The sequence below is a fragment of the Saimiri boliviensis genome, chromosome 5, assembly GCF_048565385.1.
Source record: "Saimiri boliviensis isolate mSaiBol1 chromosome 5, mSaiBol1.pri, whole genome shotgun sequence".
Lineage (NCBI taxonomy): Eukaryota > Metazoa > Chordata > Mammalia > Primates > Cebidae > Saimiri > Saimiri boliviensis.
The window spans coordinates 133,827,965-133,843,092 of record NC_133453.1 but is presented as its reverse complement, the minus strand read 5'-3'; the positions used below and the strand labels follow the sequence as shown (position 1 = coordinate 133,843,092).

Genomic DNA, 15,128 nt, shown 5'->3' with positions numbered 1-15,128 from the left:
CACCAGTGATGGCTGCCTTAACTTTGGCTTGCCATTTTTCTTTACTCTGTTCCCCTTTTCCTTCCATCAGATCACGATTGTTATACACCATAAAGGTGGTCTCAAGGAGCTGCTTATAATTAGTTTGTGGCCCCATCTGTAGCTTTTGGAGCTTGCTTCTCATGTTTGGGGAGGATTGGCTGATGAAATGTTGGGCTATTAATATGTTGCTTTTGGGAGATGAAGGGTCCAGAGAGCATATTTTTTAAAGGCTTCCTTAGCCTGCCATAAAACATGGCTGGATTTTTCTCCTTGCCCCGTGTAACCTCACTTACTTTATAATTTACTGACTTAGTTCTTCCTTTTTTCATTCCTCCAAGGAGAGCCTCAAGAAATTTAGCCCCGTTGTTCATTCCCACGGGATGTTATAATCCCAATTAGGGTCAGTAGTGGGGACTCTGCCTGGGCCTGGGTGATTGCCCTGAGGTTTTGGGCAGCCTCAAAGATCCGTTCCTGTTCAAAAGGGGTGTAACAAGTTGCTAGAATGAATTGAACATCTCTCCATGAGAGATCAAAGGCTAAGATCGAAGTTTGGAACCCATCTGAGAATTTCCTGGGGTTCTCGGGATAGGTTCCTTACTTTTCCCTACACTGTTGTGTAGCAGTTAGAGAAGGGGTCCTGCACTAGGACTGGTCCCGCAGCTCCTGCTACTTTCTAAGGGGTAGCAGGGCTGGAGGGAGAGTTGAATAGGTTGTTCCCTTCCAAGTGTGAGGGGGGGCTTAGTAGTGTCCCCAGTGTTTGGGTTTTAGCCTTAGGAGCACTTGACAAAGGCCTATATGGGGGTGGTTGCTGTCACCCTGAGACAGGTGGCCCGTGTGAAAAGGGGTCATCTGTGACTCGTTCTGCCTCTGGACTTTCCTTTAGGGGGATTATTGGGTTTTGGTATAGGGCCACAAAGGCCTGTACATATGGGATTTCTGATCATGTGTGCTGCCTTTTACAAAATAGGTCTAATTGCAGGATGGTGTCATAACTAAGGCAACCATTGACCACCCATTGTTTCCTGGCTGGGCAGCTCAAAATGGGGCCAAAGAATATTGTAGAAAAAAGGAACCATACGTTTCTCTGTAGATTGTCAGGGTCAACTTAACTTCAAGGGTGGAGGATATAGCCAGGCAGGGAATCAGGTGGAACTGATGGAGTGTTGCTCACAATGGTCTGGAAAAGAGGCCTTTGAAAAGTGGAGGGCTCAGCAGGTGACTCAAATTTTACACAGGGCATCCTCCTGGAAAAATTCTGGGCCCTGACTGGGGTTCTGCGGCATCCGGCTTTAGGGCCCCATCTTCGTCTGCCGGCGGTCTCTGACCTTAGATCCGACATCACTGTAGAATGTTTTCCTCCGCTGCCGATGGCCCACTATGAACTTTCCCTCTTGTCCCTGGATGAAGACCCTGACTTCTAGAAATGAATTTTCAGTCAAACCTGTGGATTTTTTTTCCTATCCCACTTAAAGTAATTATTTAATTCTCTAAATTTAGACAAGATTAAATGGTACATAAATTCCCTTTTATTAATTCCCCCCAGCATGACTCACACGAACGATCTGCCCAAGCCTTCTGACCTGTCCTTAGCCAGTTGAGTAGAGGAAGGGAAGAATCTAGCATAAGAAAATAAAGTTTAAGTTGCCTGAAACACGTATGAGCTCATCCTGGATGGGCTGCCGCTGCCAACTGCATCACACACGGAGGGTTCAGGGTTGATAACTGGACAAGATAGGAAAGAGTCCTTCTCCCTTCCGGCAGGCAGCTGTCCCCATTCCCTCCCTGGCCCTCAGGTAACACCAGAGAGTGGTCCTGGCCTGTTGCCCTCAGTTATTAAATGGCTGCTGGGAGACAGCGGCTGAAAGACTAAAAGAGAAAAGGACTCGGTCCCTCACCCAAGCTGGGCAGTGGGGGTCAGGTGCTTCCATAAACAGTGGGCCTGGCCAGAAACCTGCAGTTGCGTCTGTGCACAGGTGCTGTCCACCGAGGGTCCTGAGTTGAAAAGAAAAAGAGAGAAAAATAAATCCCAAACTTTGGACTTACCTCCTGGCTGCCTTGCCAACATATGTTACCAGTTAAGTGGAGGTTCTTGGTGTTTTAAACAAAGAATTGAATAAAACATACAAACAAAACACAGCAGCATAAGCAGAGACGTAGTTTAAATAACAGTACACGCCAACGAACGGGAGAGATCTCAAGCAACGGCTCAAGAGTGATAGTTACAAAATTTTCTGGGGTTTAAATACCCGTCAGGGGTTTCCCATTGGTTCACTCTAAGCAAAAGACGTAGTGGCCCACTACCAGTCTGATTGGTTGCAGGAGAGGAAGAGTCGGCCCACGACCAGTCTGATTGGTTGTGGGAGGGGACCAATCAGAAGTACTTTCATTTTTCAGCTACCAAGCAGACAAAGGAGGGGTTGCCAATCAGTAGCCTCTACTATCCAGTCTCCATGCATCACCTTAGATACCTGCTTTCAGACCCCATTCTCCTGCCTCAAATCCCTGGGCAAGAGCTGAGTGGAGGCCCTTGTTTCCCAAACCAGCACTGGGTCATCTGATCAGTTAGAGCTGACAAACGTTGGCAACTGAGAAGCTCGTCCTGGAAAACCCAGCTGTAAAGTGAAGGTCCTTAGGAAGCCTGTAGGGCCTGAGTTTCTCTCCATAGGGATACGGGGGTGCACAGAGACTACCCCACAGGAATACAGGGGAGTACACACAGACCACCCCACAGGGATACGGGGGTACACACAGACTACCCCACAGGGATACGGGGGTGCACACAGAGACCACCCCACAGGGATACAGGGTGCACACAGACCACCACACAGGCACACAGGGTACACACAGACCACCCCGTCCGTGTGTTTGATGGCTGTACTTCAAGTCCTCTCTTGTTCTTGGCTCATGAACATTGACGCAGTCTGGCATTGTGTGCTGACTGTGCTGGGCGCCGTGCTGACGGTCTTCTGTGCCTCAGCTCATTTAGCCTCCCAGCAACCCTGAGAGACAGAGGTTGCAGCATTCCCATCTTACACGTGGGGAAACTGAGGCCCGGATCGGATAAGTAACTCATTCAAGGTCACCGATCCTGATTCCGGTGTCAGTACCTGGGCTCTGTGTTCCCTGCTCTCTGGCTCCAGGCTCCAGGCATTTAGGATGATCTGGCAAAAGGACGGGCTTCCTGACTAGACAATATCCTTCCCAGGGCCTCCAGCCTGGGATGCACAAAAGATGGAGTTACAGCAACCTGGGGGTGGGGGTCACCCTGGAAGGTCCTGCACCTGTTCCCTATCCTCATACACACACCCAACTTCCATCTGCTGGGCAGAGCAGTTAATAAGGCCAGAGCCCCCACTTCTGTCCCCTTCTGCCTCGGCCCCGGCTTTGCCCCCCACCACACTCCTATTCTGAGTTGCTGGGGCCTATGACAGCCACAGCAAGTACAGGAAAAGGAGCCACTGGGGCTCAGCCTCAGGGATTAAGAGATACAAATTGGACGTGAAGGGCTAAGGGCTAAGGCCACTAACTGAAGCCCCTACGAGCTGAGTTCCCAACAGGGGAGAAGCCGTGCCTGGGCAGCCTGCGCCTGAGCAGTGTCCGGGCGGCCTGCTGGGCCTAAGCCTGTGGGAGCCGCAGCCCAAGGAGCCCCAGAAATACTGCTGCTGGGGAGAGGCTGCCCTCGATGGGATCAGGAAGCCTCACCCTGGATGCTCGGGGCGGCAGCGCGGAGGACGGTGGGAAATGAGAATGTATACTCACAGGGGCATACGCACAAATGCCTCTGGTCTGGGCATTGTATCTGTGTGGGACCCTCTAAAGATGGGCAACCCCAGGTATTAGGGGCAGTGTCAGGCCCTGTGTGTGTCTGAAGTTTGAGGCACAGGGAATGGTACCTGAGGTGCCTAACTGAGGGAGTGAGGCATGAAAACGAAAGTGGCCAAGCGCGGCCTGACAGGCCCAAGTGGGTGCTGTGCGTGTGTGTGTGTGTGTGTGTGCACGTGTGTGTGAGTGTGTGTGTGTGTGTGTGTGTGTGTGTGTGTACTCGCCCATCATCTAGCGGGCGCTTGAGAACGGCCCTTCAGAGGCGGCTGGAGGGCTCTGCAAATTGTAATCAGATTAAGGGACCAATCACTTGGGGCTCTTGAAAAGGCTACGAGGTTTCTAATCAGCCCTGAGCGCCCGGCCCACAAAGCCCGGAGGAACTCGGTGGGAGCCGCCCGCTGGGGGGCCGGGGGTGGGGGGAGCGTTTTTCTTCCCTCCCTGTCTCTTGTAATTATGTCAATTTGCTAGCCAAATTGTTTGCTCGAGTCGGGGAGGGGGGGTGCTTGTGCCCCATTCATGTGGTAATGTGGGAACCCGCCAGCCTCCTGGCTGGGAAAATAGAAGGTACCAGGGACCCTTCTGCAGGAAGCTGGCCAGCCCAGGGGGTGCAGGGCGCCAAGGCCTCAGGATCTCACCCTCACCAGCGTGGGGCTTTTTTCCCACCAATTCCAGCACCTTCCACCTTCCAGCTTGCATGTTCTCTGGGACGTCCCTTTGGACTGGCTGAGATGAAGTTTGGGGAAGGAAGGCAAGGACCACCAGAGGGAGGGCTGGACAAAAGAGGTGACCTCCAGGCTCCCTCAAAGCGAAGGTGGGCAGCTCTGTGTCTCCTGTGTCTGTCCCCTTGTAGGAGAGGCTGAGGCTTGAAGTTTGGGAGCAGCAGACGACCCAAAGGTGCCAGAAAGATGGGGTCCTGAAGGGGTGAGTCACACTACACATGGATTCAGGAACAAGCAGAGACTTGGAAGAAAGTTCTTGCTTTGTTTACTGAGCAAAGGCTCAGCAGGCACCAATCACTGTGCCACCCTTTGGGTACACAGTGGATCACTGAACCTGACAGCAACACAGTGAGGCAGGTACTAGGTATCCCATTTCACAGATAAGACTACTGAGGCTCAGAGAAGCTAGGTGACTTGCCCAAGGCCACAGAGCTAGGAGAAGAGCAGAGATTTGAACCCAGCTCTATCTGATCCCTCTGCCTCTTCTGCCCTGCTCCCACCATATGGGTTCATTCCTTCCTTCAACCAGCAAACAGGAACTGGCTGTCCCTCACCCCAATTCTGTATGAGGCATTAAGGATGTGGAAGAGTAAGATGACCCAGCAAGGGCACTGTCAGGGATCAGTTAGCACCAGCACACTGGGGCGTATGCTGTGGTCACTGTCAGCACAGGGCTGTGGCACACAGAAATGTCAAGCCTTGGACATGTTGCTCAGAAACAAGGGTCATTAGGAACAATGGCTGTTATCAGTCCAGACACAGAACCTGCAGTGCATGCATTTCCCTGCCTCCTGGGCTACTCAGAAAGGGGTTTCTCTCCTCCCCAAGTCCCCGTTCATTGTGTAAAGACCCCTCCTCTCTCCCCCAGGTCTGGAACCCCCAATAGCTGCTTCTCAGATTTGGAGGCCTTGTCCACCTTGGCCATGTCCCTCTGGACCCACCTGGGTTGTCCATTTCCCTACAACTGTGAAGAGCCTCCACCCACAGGTGTTCACAAGGCTACCTCCCTGACCACCAGTGCCCCTCACTGTTCCATTCCGGGGACACTGGGATCTGTCCTATTGACAGCTGGCAGGAGGCTGGGGTGCAGGATGGCATTGGGAGTCGAGGAGTGGAGAGAGATCTCAGAGATCAGGATCCCTTATCCCCCAACTGGGAGAAAAGGCCAGAGATCATGTTTGCTTCCATGTGGGATGATGGCCAGAAATTCATTCTTCTTAGAGCAAATCCAATGGGTTAGGCAGTTACCATATGACTTCCACTGGGCCACGTACTAGCAGGCAGGAGTGCAGGAAGGCCCAGCACTCTGACCCTAGAGTTCCCCAGCCCTATGAGGAGAGGCAGGACTGAAACCAATGACACAGTACCCAGTCCAGGACAGAATACTAAAGACCAATAACAGCACTTTACATATGTTATTAATTCATTTATCTTCACAACAATCCTATGAGGTCAGTGCAGTTCTTACCTCCATTTTACCTCATGAAGAAACTGAAGCACAGAGAGGTGGAGTCACTTATCCACAGCCACACAGCTAACTGCAGAGCAGGCCCTTGACCTCACTACCCTCCCTCCTGGCAAAACCTACAGAGAGCGCTTTGATTTGAAAGAGCAAACAGGAGAGTATCCGATCTAGCCTTCTAGAGACCAGGATGTCTACGCCGAGTCCTGAAGGACCGGGAGGACTTACTCAGGGAAAGGATTGCGGATGGAGGGACCAGTGTCTGGGAGGCAATGGAACATCCAGCTCGAGAGTGGTGAGGCAGGAGCCAGAGGAGAAGGCAGGGATCTAACCTAGGGCAAGTGTGGAACCTGTACTAAAGCTAATGGAACAAGTCATTGAAGGGTGTTCAGCAGTAGGGGTGACGGGATTGGGAACGGCATTCTCCACTGCCCCCTCGCTGTGAGGATGCCACCTTACATGCCAAAAAAAGTTGGAAAGTTGTTCTTCAAGTTGGGGGAGGGGATAACCAGAGTGATGGGTCTGGTCACTGCACAATTAGAATGACAGGCAGTAAGCGTGGACGAGGCTGTCACCCGTAGAGCTTGCTCTGGGTGCAGAATGCCTGGGAGGATCCCCATGCTGACCCTCCTTTCCTCGCTTGCTTCATTTAATTCTAGGAATTAGTCACACTCGCTTCTGCCTCAGGCCCTTTGCATAGGCTGTGCCTGATGCCTAGAATGTTCTACAGACCCTCTTCCATTCCACTGATTTTGTGCATTGCTACTCATACTTTTTTTGTACCCTGTACCTTTTCTCCGTAGCAGTAATCAAGTCTGATGGTGCACATCTTTTTTTTTTTTTTTTTTTTTTTTTTGAGACAAAGTCACTCTGTCACCCAGGCTGGAGTGCAGTGGCTTGATCTCAGCTCACTGCAACCTCCACCTCCCGGGTTCAAGAGATTCTCCTTGCCTCAGCTGCCCCAGTAGCTGGGATTACAGGCGCCTGTGATGGTGTACTTCTTTGTGCCATTAGCTAATGGTTAGTCTCCACAGTTCCACAAGGGCAGAGATCCCATCTGCCACGGGACAAGCCGTACACATTGCAGAATTGATCATTACTTGTTGAATGAACGAGTAAGAGAATTAATGTACGCATGCCCTTTGGTTAAACTGGGAGAATGAGGTAGAGGTTAGCAAGCAGAAATACCATCTATGAACACTCATGAGGCTTTTTCGGGACCGACCCAGGTCAGCGACATGCAGGCTGTGAATGTGGGTGGCGGGTGTGTGAATGAAGACAATGAACATACTAAAGGGCTTGGGAATTAATTCTGTTGCAGGACTTACAGGACCTAAACCTGCCACCTGCTGCATTCTTCCCTATTTGAGCAAGGCTAGAAGAATAGAAGACCCAGATGCTACCTAGAGAATTTTTTCTTAAGCCGACAAACCCCCTGCCACCTTACATGCCAAAAAAAGGTTGGAAAGTTGTTCTTCGAGTTGGGGAAGGGGATAAACAGAGACCACACAGCCAATCAGAATGACAGGCAGTAAGGGTGGACAAAGCTGTCACCCATGGAACTTGCTCTGGGTGCAGATCACCTGGCAGGACCCCCATGCTGACCCTCCTTTCCTTGCTTGCTGATACACTTGGACATGGCCTTTGGCCCCAGTCCTCTCCTTACTTGTTTTCTGAAGGCACTGACAGATGCAAAGCCACCATATTAAAAGCTTGTATGCCTGAGACTCTCCTGAACAAAGAAACAGAGCTAAGGCCACAGGGCTAGACCACATAGGACCACTGGCAGAGACTGCTAATTGTCCCATTATGTCTATTCTACCCTTCATAACTATTTGTAGAATAAAGGGCCATATAGCCTCTCATTATAAAACTACATTTCCCAGACCCCTTTGCGGCTAACATGTGGTCACATGATCAAATTCTGGCCAATGAGTGGAAGTGGAGTACGTAACTTCCTAAGTCAGGCTCCGGCAAGGCTCCCTTTTCTCATCCTGCCCCGTGACGTGCAGATGAAGTTGAAGTTGCATGTTAACAAAGGCAGAGCAACAAGACAGAAAGAGTCTGGGTCTCCAATAATTATGGGGCCACCATTCCAGCATTAGGCCATCCACTAGATTTTTTATGTAAGAGAAGTAAATTTGTGTTTAAGCCCTATTCTTTTGGGTCTTTGGATGCAACAGCCAGACTGATACCCTGACAAATATACAACCCATTGTAGGAGGAATAGGAAGGGCTGAGAGAAGGGGGTGTGGGGTGGAAACACACCTTAAAGTTGTGAGCATTTGTGAATCTCAGTCTATAAATTAAGGAAATAATATCCAATAATTCTGTCACCCCTTTCTTCTCTCCCCAGCCTGGGAGAATTTTTCTCTATTCCAAGGGTGTTGGAGAAAGGAGAATCCCCTCCTTTCTCTGCCTCTTCAAGATATTTTGTCTTTGCTCACAAATCTGAATTTTTCTAGGGATTTGTGCACTGAGAGGCAGAAGCCAGGAAGGAGGGACCTGTGTTTCCCAGACCACCCCATCCCAACAGGGAGGCAGTGAGCACACAGTGGACTACCCAAAGGGAGCAAAGGAAAGAAAAATACAGGCTCAGGGGAAGGACATAACTAATAGCGATTTACTTGGTCTCAATGGCACAAATGTCACTGGGGAAGGGCCCAGAGTTTCAAATACAGGGACACCAAAGTGAGGAAAGCATGCAGTTGTGTCCAAGCCCAGAGACAGCTGGCTTTACTAAACAGCACCCAAGAGGGTTTATTGATTAGCACGTTTTTTTTTTTTTTTTTTTTTTTTTTTTGAGATGGAGTCTCACTCTGTCACCCAGGCTGGAGAGCAGTGGCATGATCTTGGCTTACTGCAACTTCCGCCACCTAGGTTCAAGCAATTCTCCTGCCTCAGCCTCCTGAGTACCTAGGATTACAGGTGCACACCACCATGCCAGTCTACTATTTTTTTTTTTTTTTTTTTTTTTTTTTTTTAGTAGAGACAGAGTTTCGCCATGTTGGCCAGGCTGGTCTTGAACTTCTGACCTCAAATGATCTGCTGGTCTCGGCCTCCCAAAATGCTAGGATTATAGGCATGAGCCACCATGCCCAGCCTCATTAGCATCTTGATATAAGGAAAAGAGGAAATGTAGTCAGATAGATTTAGATCGAAATCCATCTTTGCCAATAATTCCACGTTTGATCTTGGGCAGGTCACCTCACTTCTTTGAGCCTCAGTTTCCTTATCTGTAAAATGTGGAAAATAACATCTATCTCAGAGTGAGTTGTGAGCATTAAGGGGGATAATCAGCATATAGCAAATGGGCAATATATGCTAACTATGAATACATAGCTATAAAAAAAAAATAGGCCAGGCCCGGTGGCCTAATCCCAGCACTTTGGAAGGCTGAGGTGGCACAGATAAGGGCACCAGCCAAAGCTGGGCCAGTCAGCCTTCTTCCCTGGGATTTTGTAAACGAAGGCAGAGAAAAAGAAGCCTTATCTTTGCTCTCGGCTTGCTCAGATGGTATGATGTCAGTTTATGCTTGTGAAATCTATCTTCTTCCCCTACTGTGTGGAGGAAACTGCACAGCACTAATGAACAAAACTGGCTCAAAAAGAGGAGTTCTGAGACATGTTGAAAAAGAGGCTGGTGGCCGGGCGCGGTGGCTCAAGCCTGTAATCCCAGCACTTTGGGAGGCCGAGGCAGGAGGATCACTAGGTCAAGAGATCGAGACCATCCTGGGCAACATGGTGAAACCCCGTCTCTACTAAAAATACAAAAAAAAAAAAAAATTAGCTGGGCATGGTGGTGTGTGCCTGTAATCCCAGCTACTCAGGAGGCTGAGGCAGGAGAATTGCCTGAACCCAGGCGGTGGAGGTTGTGGTGAGCTGAAATCGCGCCATTGCACTCCAGCCTGGGTAACAAGAGTGAAACTCCATCTCAAAAAAAAAAAAAAAAAAAAAAAAAAAAATATATATATATATATATATATATATATATATATATATATATATATATAAAGAAAGCAAAAGAGGCTGGTTGGCATTATCTGAGTAGCAGGGACTGCCACACTTGAGGCCAGGCCAGCCCTGGATTTCCCAGGTACATGAGCCATTAAATTCTTCTTTTGCTTGTCCTGGCTCCCCTGGCATTCCCTGAGCTGCCGGAGGTCAGCGTATCTGCCAGCTTCCACATAATGTCCCCATACAGCCTAGCTCAGAAGGTTTTTCCATAATAAGTACAGTAAATGGTGGCTGGAGGCGAGAATCTTACTATGTGTCAAGATCCCCAAAGACCTTTCACTTATGTGACCTTATTTGATCTTTACAAACAATCCTATGTAACCACTACTGCATGAGTTAGACAGTTCTGACTATAAATGATGGAGAACCCCAATTCAATGGTTTAAATCATAAGAGGATTTATGAATTCATATAAGAATCTTCCCCAGGGCCTTCCAGGCTCATGAGTCCATTCAGTTCTGCTTTCCTGTGAGTCTTAATGGCTCACACCTCTTGCCATTGGCTTCAACCTGAGGTGAATATAAAGGTGGCCCAGCACTTCTGGGCATCACGGGCAGACCATGGTGGTCAGGGGAAGAGGAATAACCATCTCTTCCTTTCATGTCCTTTCTGCTTTTTGGACATGTTTTTAAGTGAAATTATATATATATATATATATATATATATATATATATACACATATATATATAAATTATATATATATATTATATATAGGGGATATATATATTTGGGGTATATATATATGATGGGGGTATATATATATATTTATATTTATATGTATATATATATATATATATATATATATATATATATACCCCCTATCCCTCCTGTGTTTCTATCTGTTTTAGATCATTCTCTAATTCAGTGGTTCTCAAGTGTGGTCTGGACCATCCACATCACCATCATCTGGGAACCGACTTGCTAGGAACACTTGAATGAATGCCTCCTAACCTGCGGACTCAGAAGCACTGGGAATGGGCCTGTCTGTCTGTGTTTTAGCAGGCCTCTGGGTGATCCTGATGTATGCTCAAGCTGGAGATCCACTTCTCTAATTTACTTATTTATTTATATTTTTTGAGATAGAGCGAGAGCTCTGTTGCCTAGGCTGGAGTGCAGTGGCGTGATCATAGCTCTCTACAACCTCAAATGCTTAAGCACGGAAGATCTTCCCACCTCAGCCCGAGTAGCTGGACTACAGGTGCATGCCACAACACTCAGCTAATCTTTTAATAATAGAGACAGGGGTCTCATTATTTGCCCAGGCTGGTCTCAAACTCCTGGCCTCAAGAGATCTTCCTGCCTCAGCCTTCCAAACTGTTGGGATTACAGGTGTGCACCACCACTCCAGCTCCCTGCTCTAATTTGTTTAACTATTGGCCCTGTGACATTCAGGTTGTTTCCAATTTCTTGCCTTTTTTGTGTGTGCTTTTGCATCCTGTAAGAACATCTCTTCTCTCTCAAAATGTTCTTGGTTAATTTTTCACGTTGGCTCTTCCAGATGAACTCTTCCAGATGAGTGAGTCTGCTTGTAAATTCCAATCTCAGTGGGATTACATTGAATATATGCTTTAATTTGGGAAGGATTGACATCTTGACAATATTGAGTTTTCCCATCAAATATTGAAATCCTACAGGATTTTTAAAGTATAAGTCACACAATTATATGTAATTTCGGTAAGCTTTATTGTTATCCCAAATGTAACAATTGTAGAAGACACTATAATGGTCTTCTCCTTTCCCTGAATTTTAAGCAATTAGGAACATAATCATGAAGGGTCAAATGTATGATCTTCTTGTTTTTCTTGGAATTGTCTCATTTCTTATGTTGGACTCTGAACTGTTACTGAGTTATGCTTATGTCTCTTTTTGAGAGCAAAGAATCCTTTCCCAGAAATCCCCCAATAGACTTCTCCCCATGTTCTCTTGGCTATGACAGAGTTTTTTGTTTTTTGTTTTTAATGATTGAACAGAATTTATTGGTTGTCTCCGAGTATCTATGGTTCAGCTTTGGCAGGGCTGTCTGGTTTCCTTTGCTTTGCTTGTTTTGGGGCTGCTACTGCAGCCTTTAAAGCTCTTTTTTGCTTCTTCAGCTTTTGAGTCTCCTGGAAAACCCGAATGCACAGAGCCTTCTTGGTCACGAATCGTTGGTGGGCTCTTCGGTAATACAGAGGTGGTAAGGTGGACTCAATCCCCAGCTCCTTGCACATCTTTTCTCATAGACATCATATTGGTGTTATGGAGGTGTTTGAGCATCTTTTTCCTCTGGCCAATGCTCATCAGCAGATAGCGTTTGTGCGCTTTGTCCTTTCCATGTTTCTCATGTGTTCTTCATAGCTGCAGATCTTGATGGCCAAGGCAACAATTCGAGCCTCCAGGGATCTGGTGTCCTCAGGGTTTTCAACAATCTTTTTCATCAACTGTTCTTGTATGACTTTTAGCTTCTCCTTCGTTTTGGCCATTTCCAAAGACAAGAGTTTTTTCACAACATCACCAACCTTCTCAATTCCAAGGACATTCTGGTAGTCTTGGAGCAGTGTAAAAGGAGGCGGCTCATCATCTTGCCTGGGCTGGACTGGTTTCTGGGTGACATGTCTGTGCATGGCCTAGAGGAGACTTCGAAGCTGCAGGCCCCACTGGTTGGAAGGAAACCTGGCGCTCCCACCACCCGGCAGCCTGGGGCCAGGGGCAAATCAAACTAAGCACCCTCCACGCGGCCCTTAGCATGGTGACCTCTAACCCCGCGGGGCCCGTGCAGCAGCCGCCGTTCCCTTTCGGCTATAACAGTTTTAAAACGTCATCCTTAAATTATCTGATGCCCCTCCCTTTGAGAGGCGAGGTCTATCCCTTCCCTTGAATCTGAGCTCGGTGGGTCAAGCTCCTGCCTGATCGACAGACTAGGACAAAAGTGACGCTGCCAGTTTCTTAGGGCCCAGGCTGTAAAAACTGTTTCCACTTCTTGTCTCTTCGGACACTCACTCTTGGAACCCAGCCAAGCATGAGTCCCCCGGTCCCAGCCTAGGCTGAGAGGCCAGTCTGCAGCTGGCACACCTGGCCAGCCACGTGAGGGAGCCCTCCTGGAAATGGCTCCTTTAGTCCCAGTCAACTTGGCCCAGCTGACACCACATGGCAGAGAGAAGCTGTCCCCACTGATTCCTGCCCCAGTTACAGATGTGTTGAGAAAAAAAAAAGCTGCCGTTTTAAGTTTTGAAGTAGTTTGTTCAGCTGCAGTAGATGACTGGGTCAATGGCCAAGGTCTAAACAACTCACTGGTGTGGGGACAGGGATGTCTGCGAATGACTGAAACCACCCAGAACCCTCCCCCAGACACTGGGACTGGTGCTATTAACAGGACTGGGTTAATCTGTGGCCGGGCTCGGTGGCTCACGCCAGGAATCTCAGCGCTTCGGGAGGCCGAGGCCAGCAGATCACTTGAAGCAGGAGTTCGAGACCAACCTGGCCAACAAGGCGAAACCCCGTCTCTACTAAAAACACAAAAATTAGCCAGGTGTCATGGCGCATGTCTGTAGTCCCAGCTACCTGAGAGGCTGAGGCAGGAGAATCCTTGAATTCGGGAGGTGGAGGTTGCAGTGAGCCCAGATTGTGCCACTGCACTCCAGCCTGGGCAACAGAGTGAGACTCCATCTCAAAAAAAAAAAAAGGCTGGGCACAGTGGCTCATGACTGTAATCCCAACATTTTGGGAGGCTGAGGCAGGCAGTTCACCCGGTCAGGAGTTCAAGACTGGCCTGACTAACATGGTGAAACACCATCTCTCCTAGCTGGGCGTGGTGGTGTGTGCCTCTAATCCCAGCTCCTCAGGAGGGTGAGGCAGGAGAACTGCTTGAACCCGGAAAGTGGAGGTTGCAGTGAGCCGAGATCAGACCACTGCACTCCAGCCTGGGCGACAGAGTGAGACTCCATCTCAAAAAAAAAAAAGATTACTCTTGGGCCTTTAAGTTGCCCAGCAAGTCAGTATACATAGTATTGAAAAGACAAATCTTTACAGTAATATGCATGTATAAATAAATCACAGACAGTATACGTAGTATCGTATATACAAGTCTTCACGGTAATATGCATGTATACATGTATCACAGATACATAATGTGTAGTATGCAAGAAAGAGTGCATATCCAACTGGACTTGCACAGCATTTTTTTTTTTTTTTTTTTTTTTTTTTTGAGACGGAGTTTCGCTCTTGTTACCCAGGCTGGAGTGCAATGGCGCCATCTCGGCTCACCGCAACCTCTGCCTCCTGGGTTCAGGCAATTCTCCTGCCTCAGCCTCCTGAGTAGCTGGGATTACAGGCATGCGCCACCATGCCCAGCTAATTTTTTGTATTTTTAGTAGAGACGGGGTTTCACCGTGTTGACCAGGTTGGTCTCGATCTCCTGACCTCGTGATCCACCCGCCTCAGCCTCCCAAAGTGCTGGGATTACAGGCTTGAGCCACCGCGCCCGGCTCTGCACAGCATTTTTAATTAAAAACATCTTGAGTGTGAATCATTACATGCCTGTCAATTAAATGCATACAAGATAAACACAACTGCAAATGCTAGAAGAAGGACTCGATCATTGCAAAACAAAGGAATGAGTCTGGCCTATCTGCTCATCTTTCCCCCCAGACATCTCCCCTGTTGGCCGAGTTTTGTTTATCTTTCTCTTGTGCCTGAAATGCTCTCACCTGAGTCGCTGAGAACAAAACAGTGAAGTGCCTCAAAGGCCGTAGTTATGAGCAGCACACCAGTGCCTGATACGTGTTCCAGCCTCTCTATAGTTGGCTGTTACCCCCAGGTGAAATGAGAGGTCACTTAGTGGAGGCCCTGGATACACCAGGAGCTGCACTTGGAGCATAAATTTTGTGTGTGTGTGTGTGTGTGTGTGTGCGCGTGAGCCCACGCACACGTGCATGCATTTATCTGTGTGGAGACTTGTGAAAAGCTGTGTCATTAAGGATCTTGCATCTCTCATGTTCCTAAGAGATGGAACCATGGCATGATGCCAACCAATAGCCCCAATCCCATTCACCGAGGGAAGGAAAGGATGGGGGAGCCCCAGTATTTTAAATCCCATCCCCTAGACTGTATTTG

At 48.4% G+C, this 15,128-nt stretch overlaps 1 long non-coding RNA gene and 1 pseudogene across 2 annotated transcripts in view; both read right to left on the bottom strand.

Annotated features, from left to right (window-relative positions):
- Positions 1–739: 739 nt before the first annotated feature.
- The window catches only part of LOC141584658 (uncharacterized), a 66,526-nt gene continuing 52,137 nt past the window's right edge, over positions 740–15,128 (bottom strand). For both annotated transcript variants that reach the window (XR_012517840.1, XR_012517839.1), the window contains exon 4: positions 740–2,013. This is a non-coding gene — a long non-coding RNA (uncharacterized LOC141584658). The remainder of the gene's footprint in view (positions 2,014–15,128) is intronic.
- LOC141584657 (small ribosomal subunit protein uS15m pseudogene) lies at positions 10,871–14,282 on the bottom strand (annotated as a pseudogene).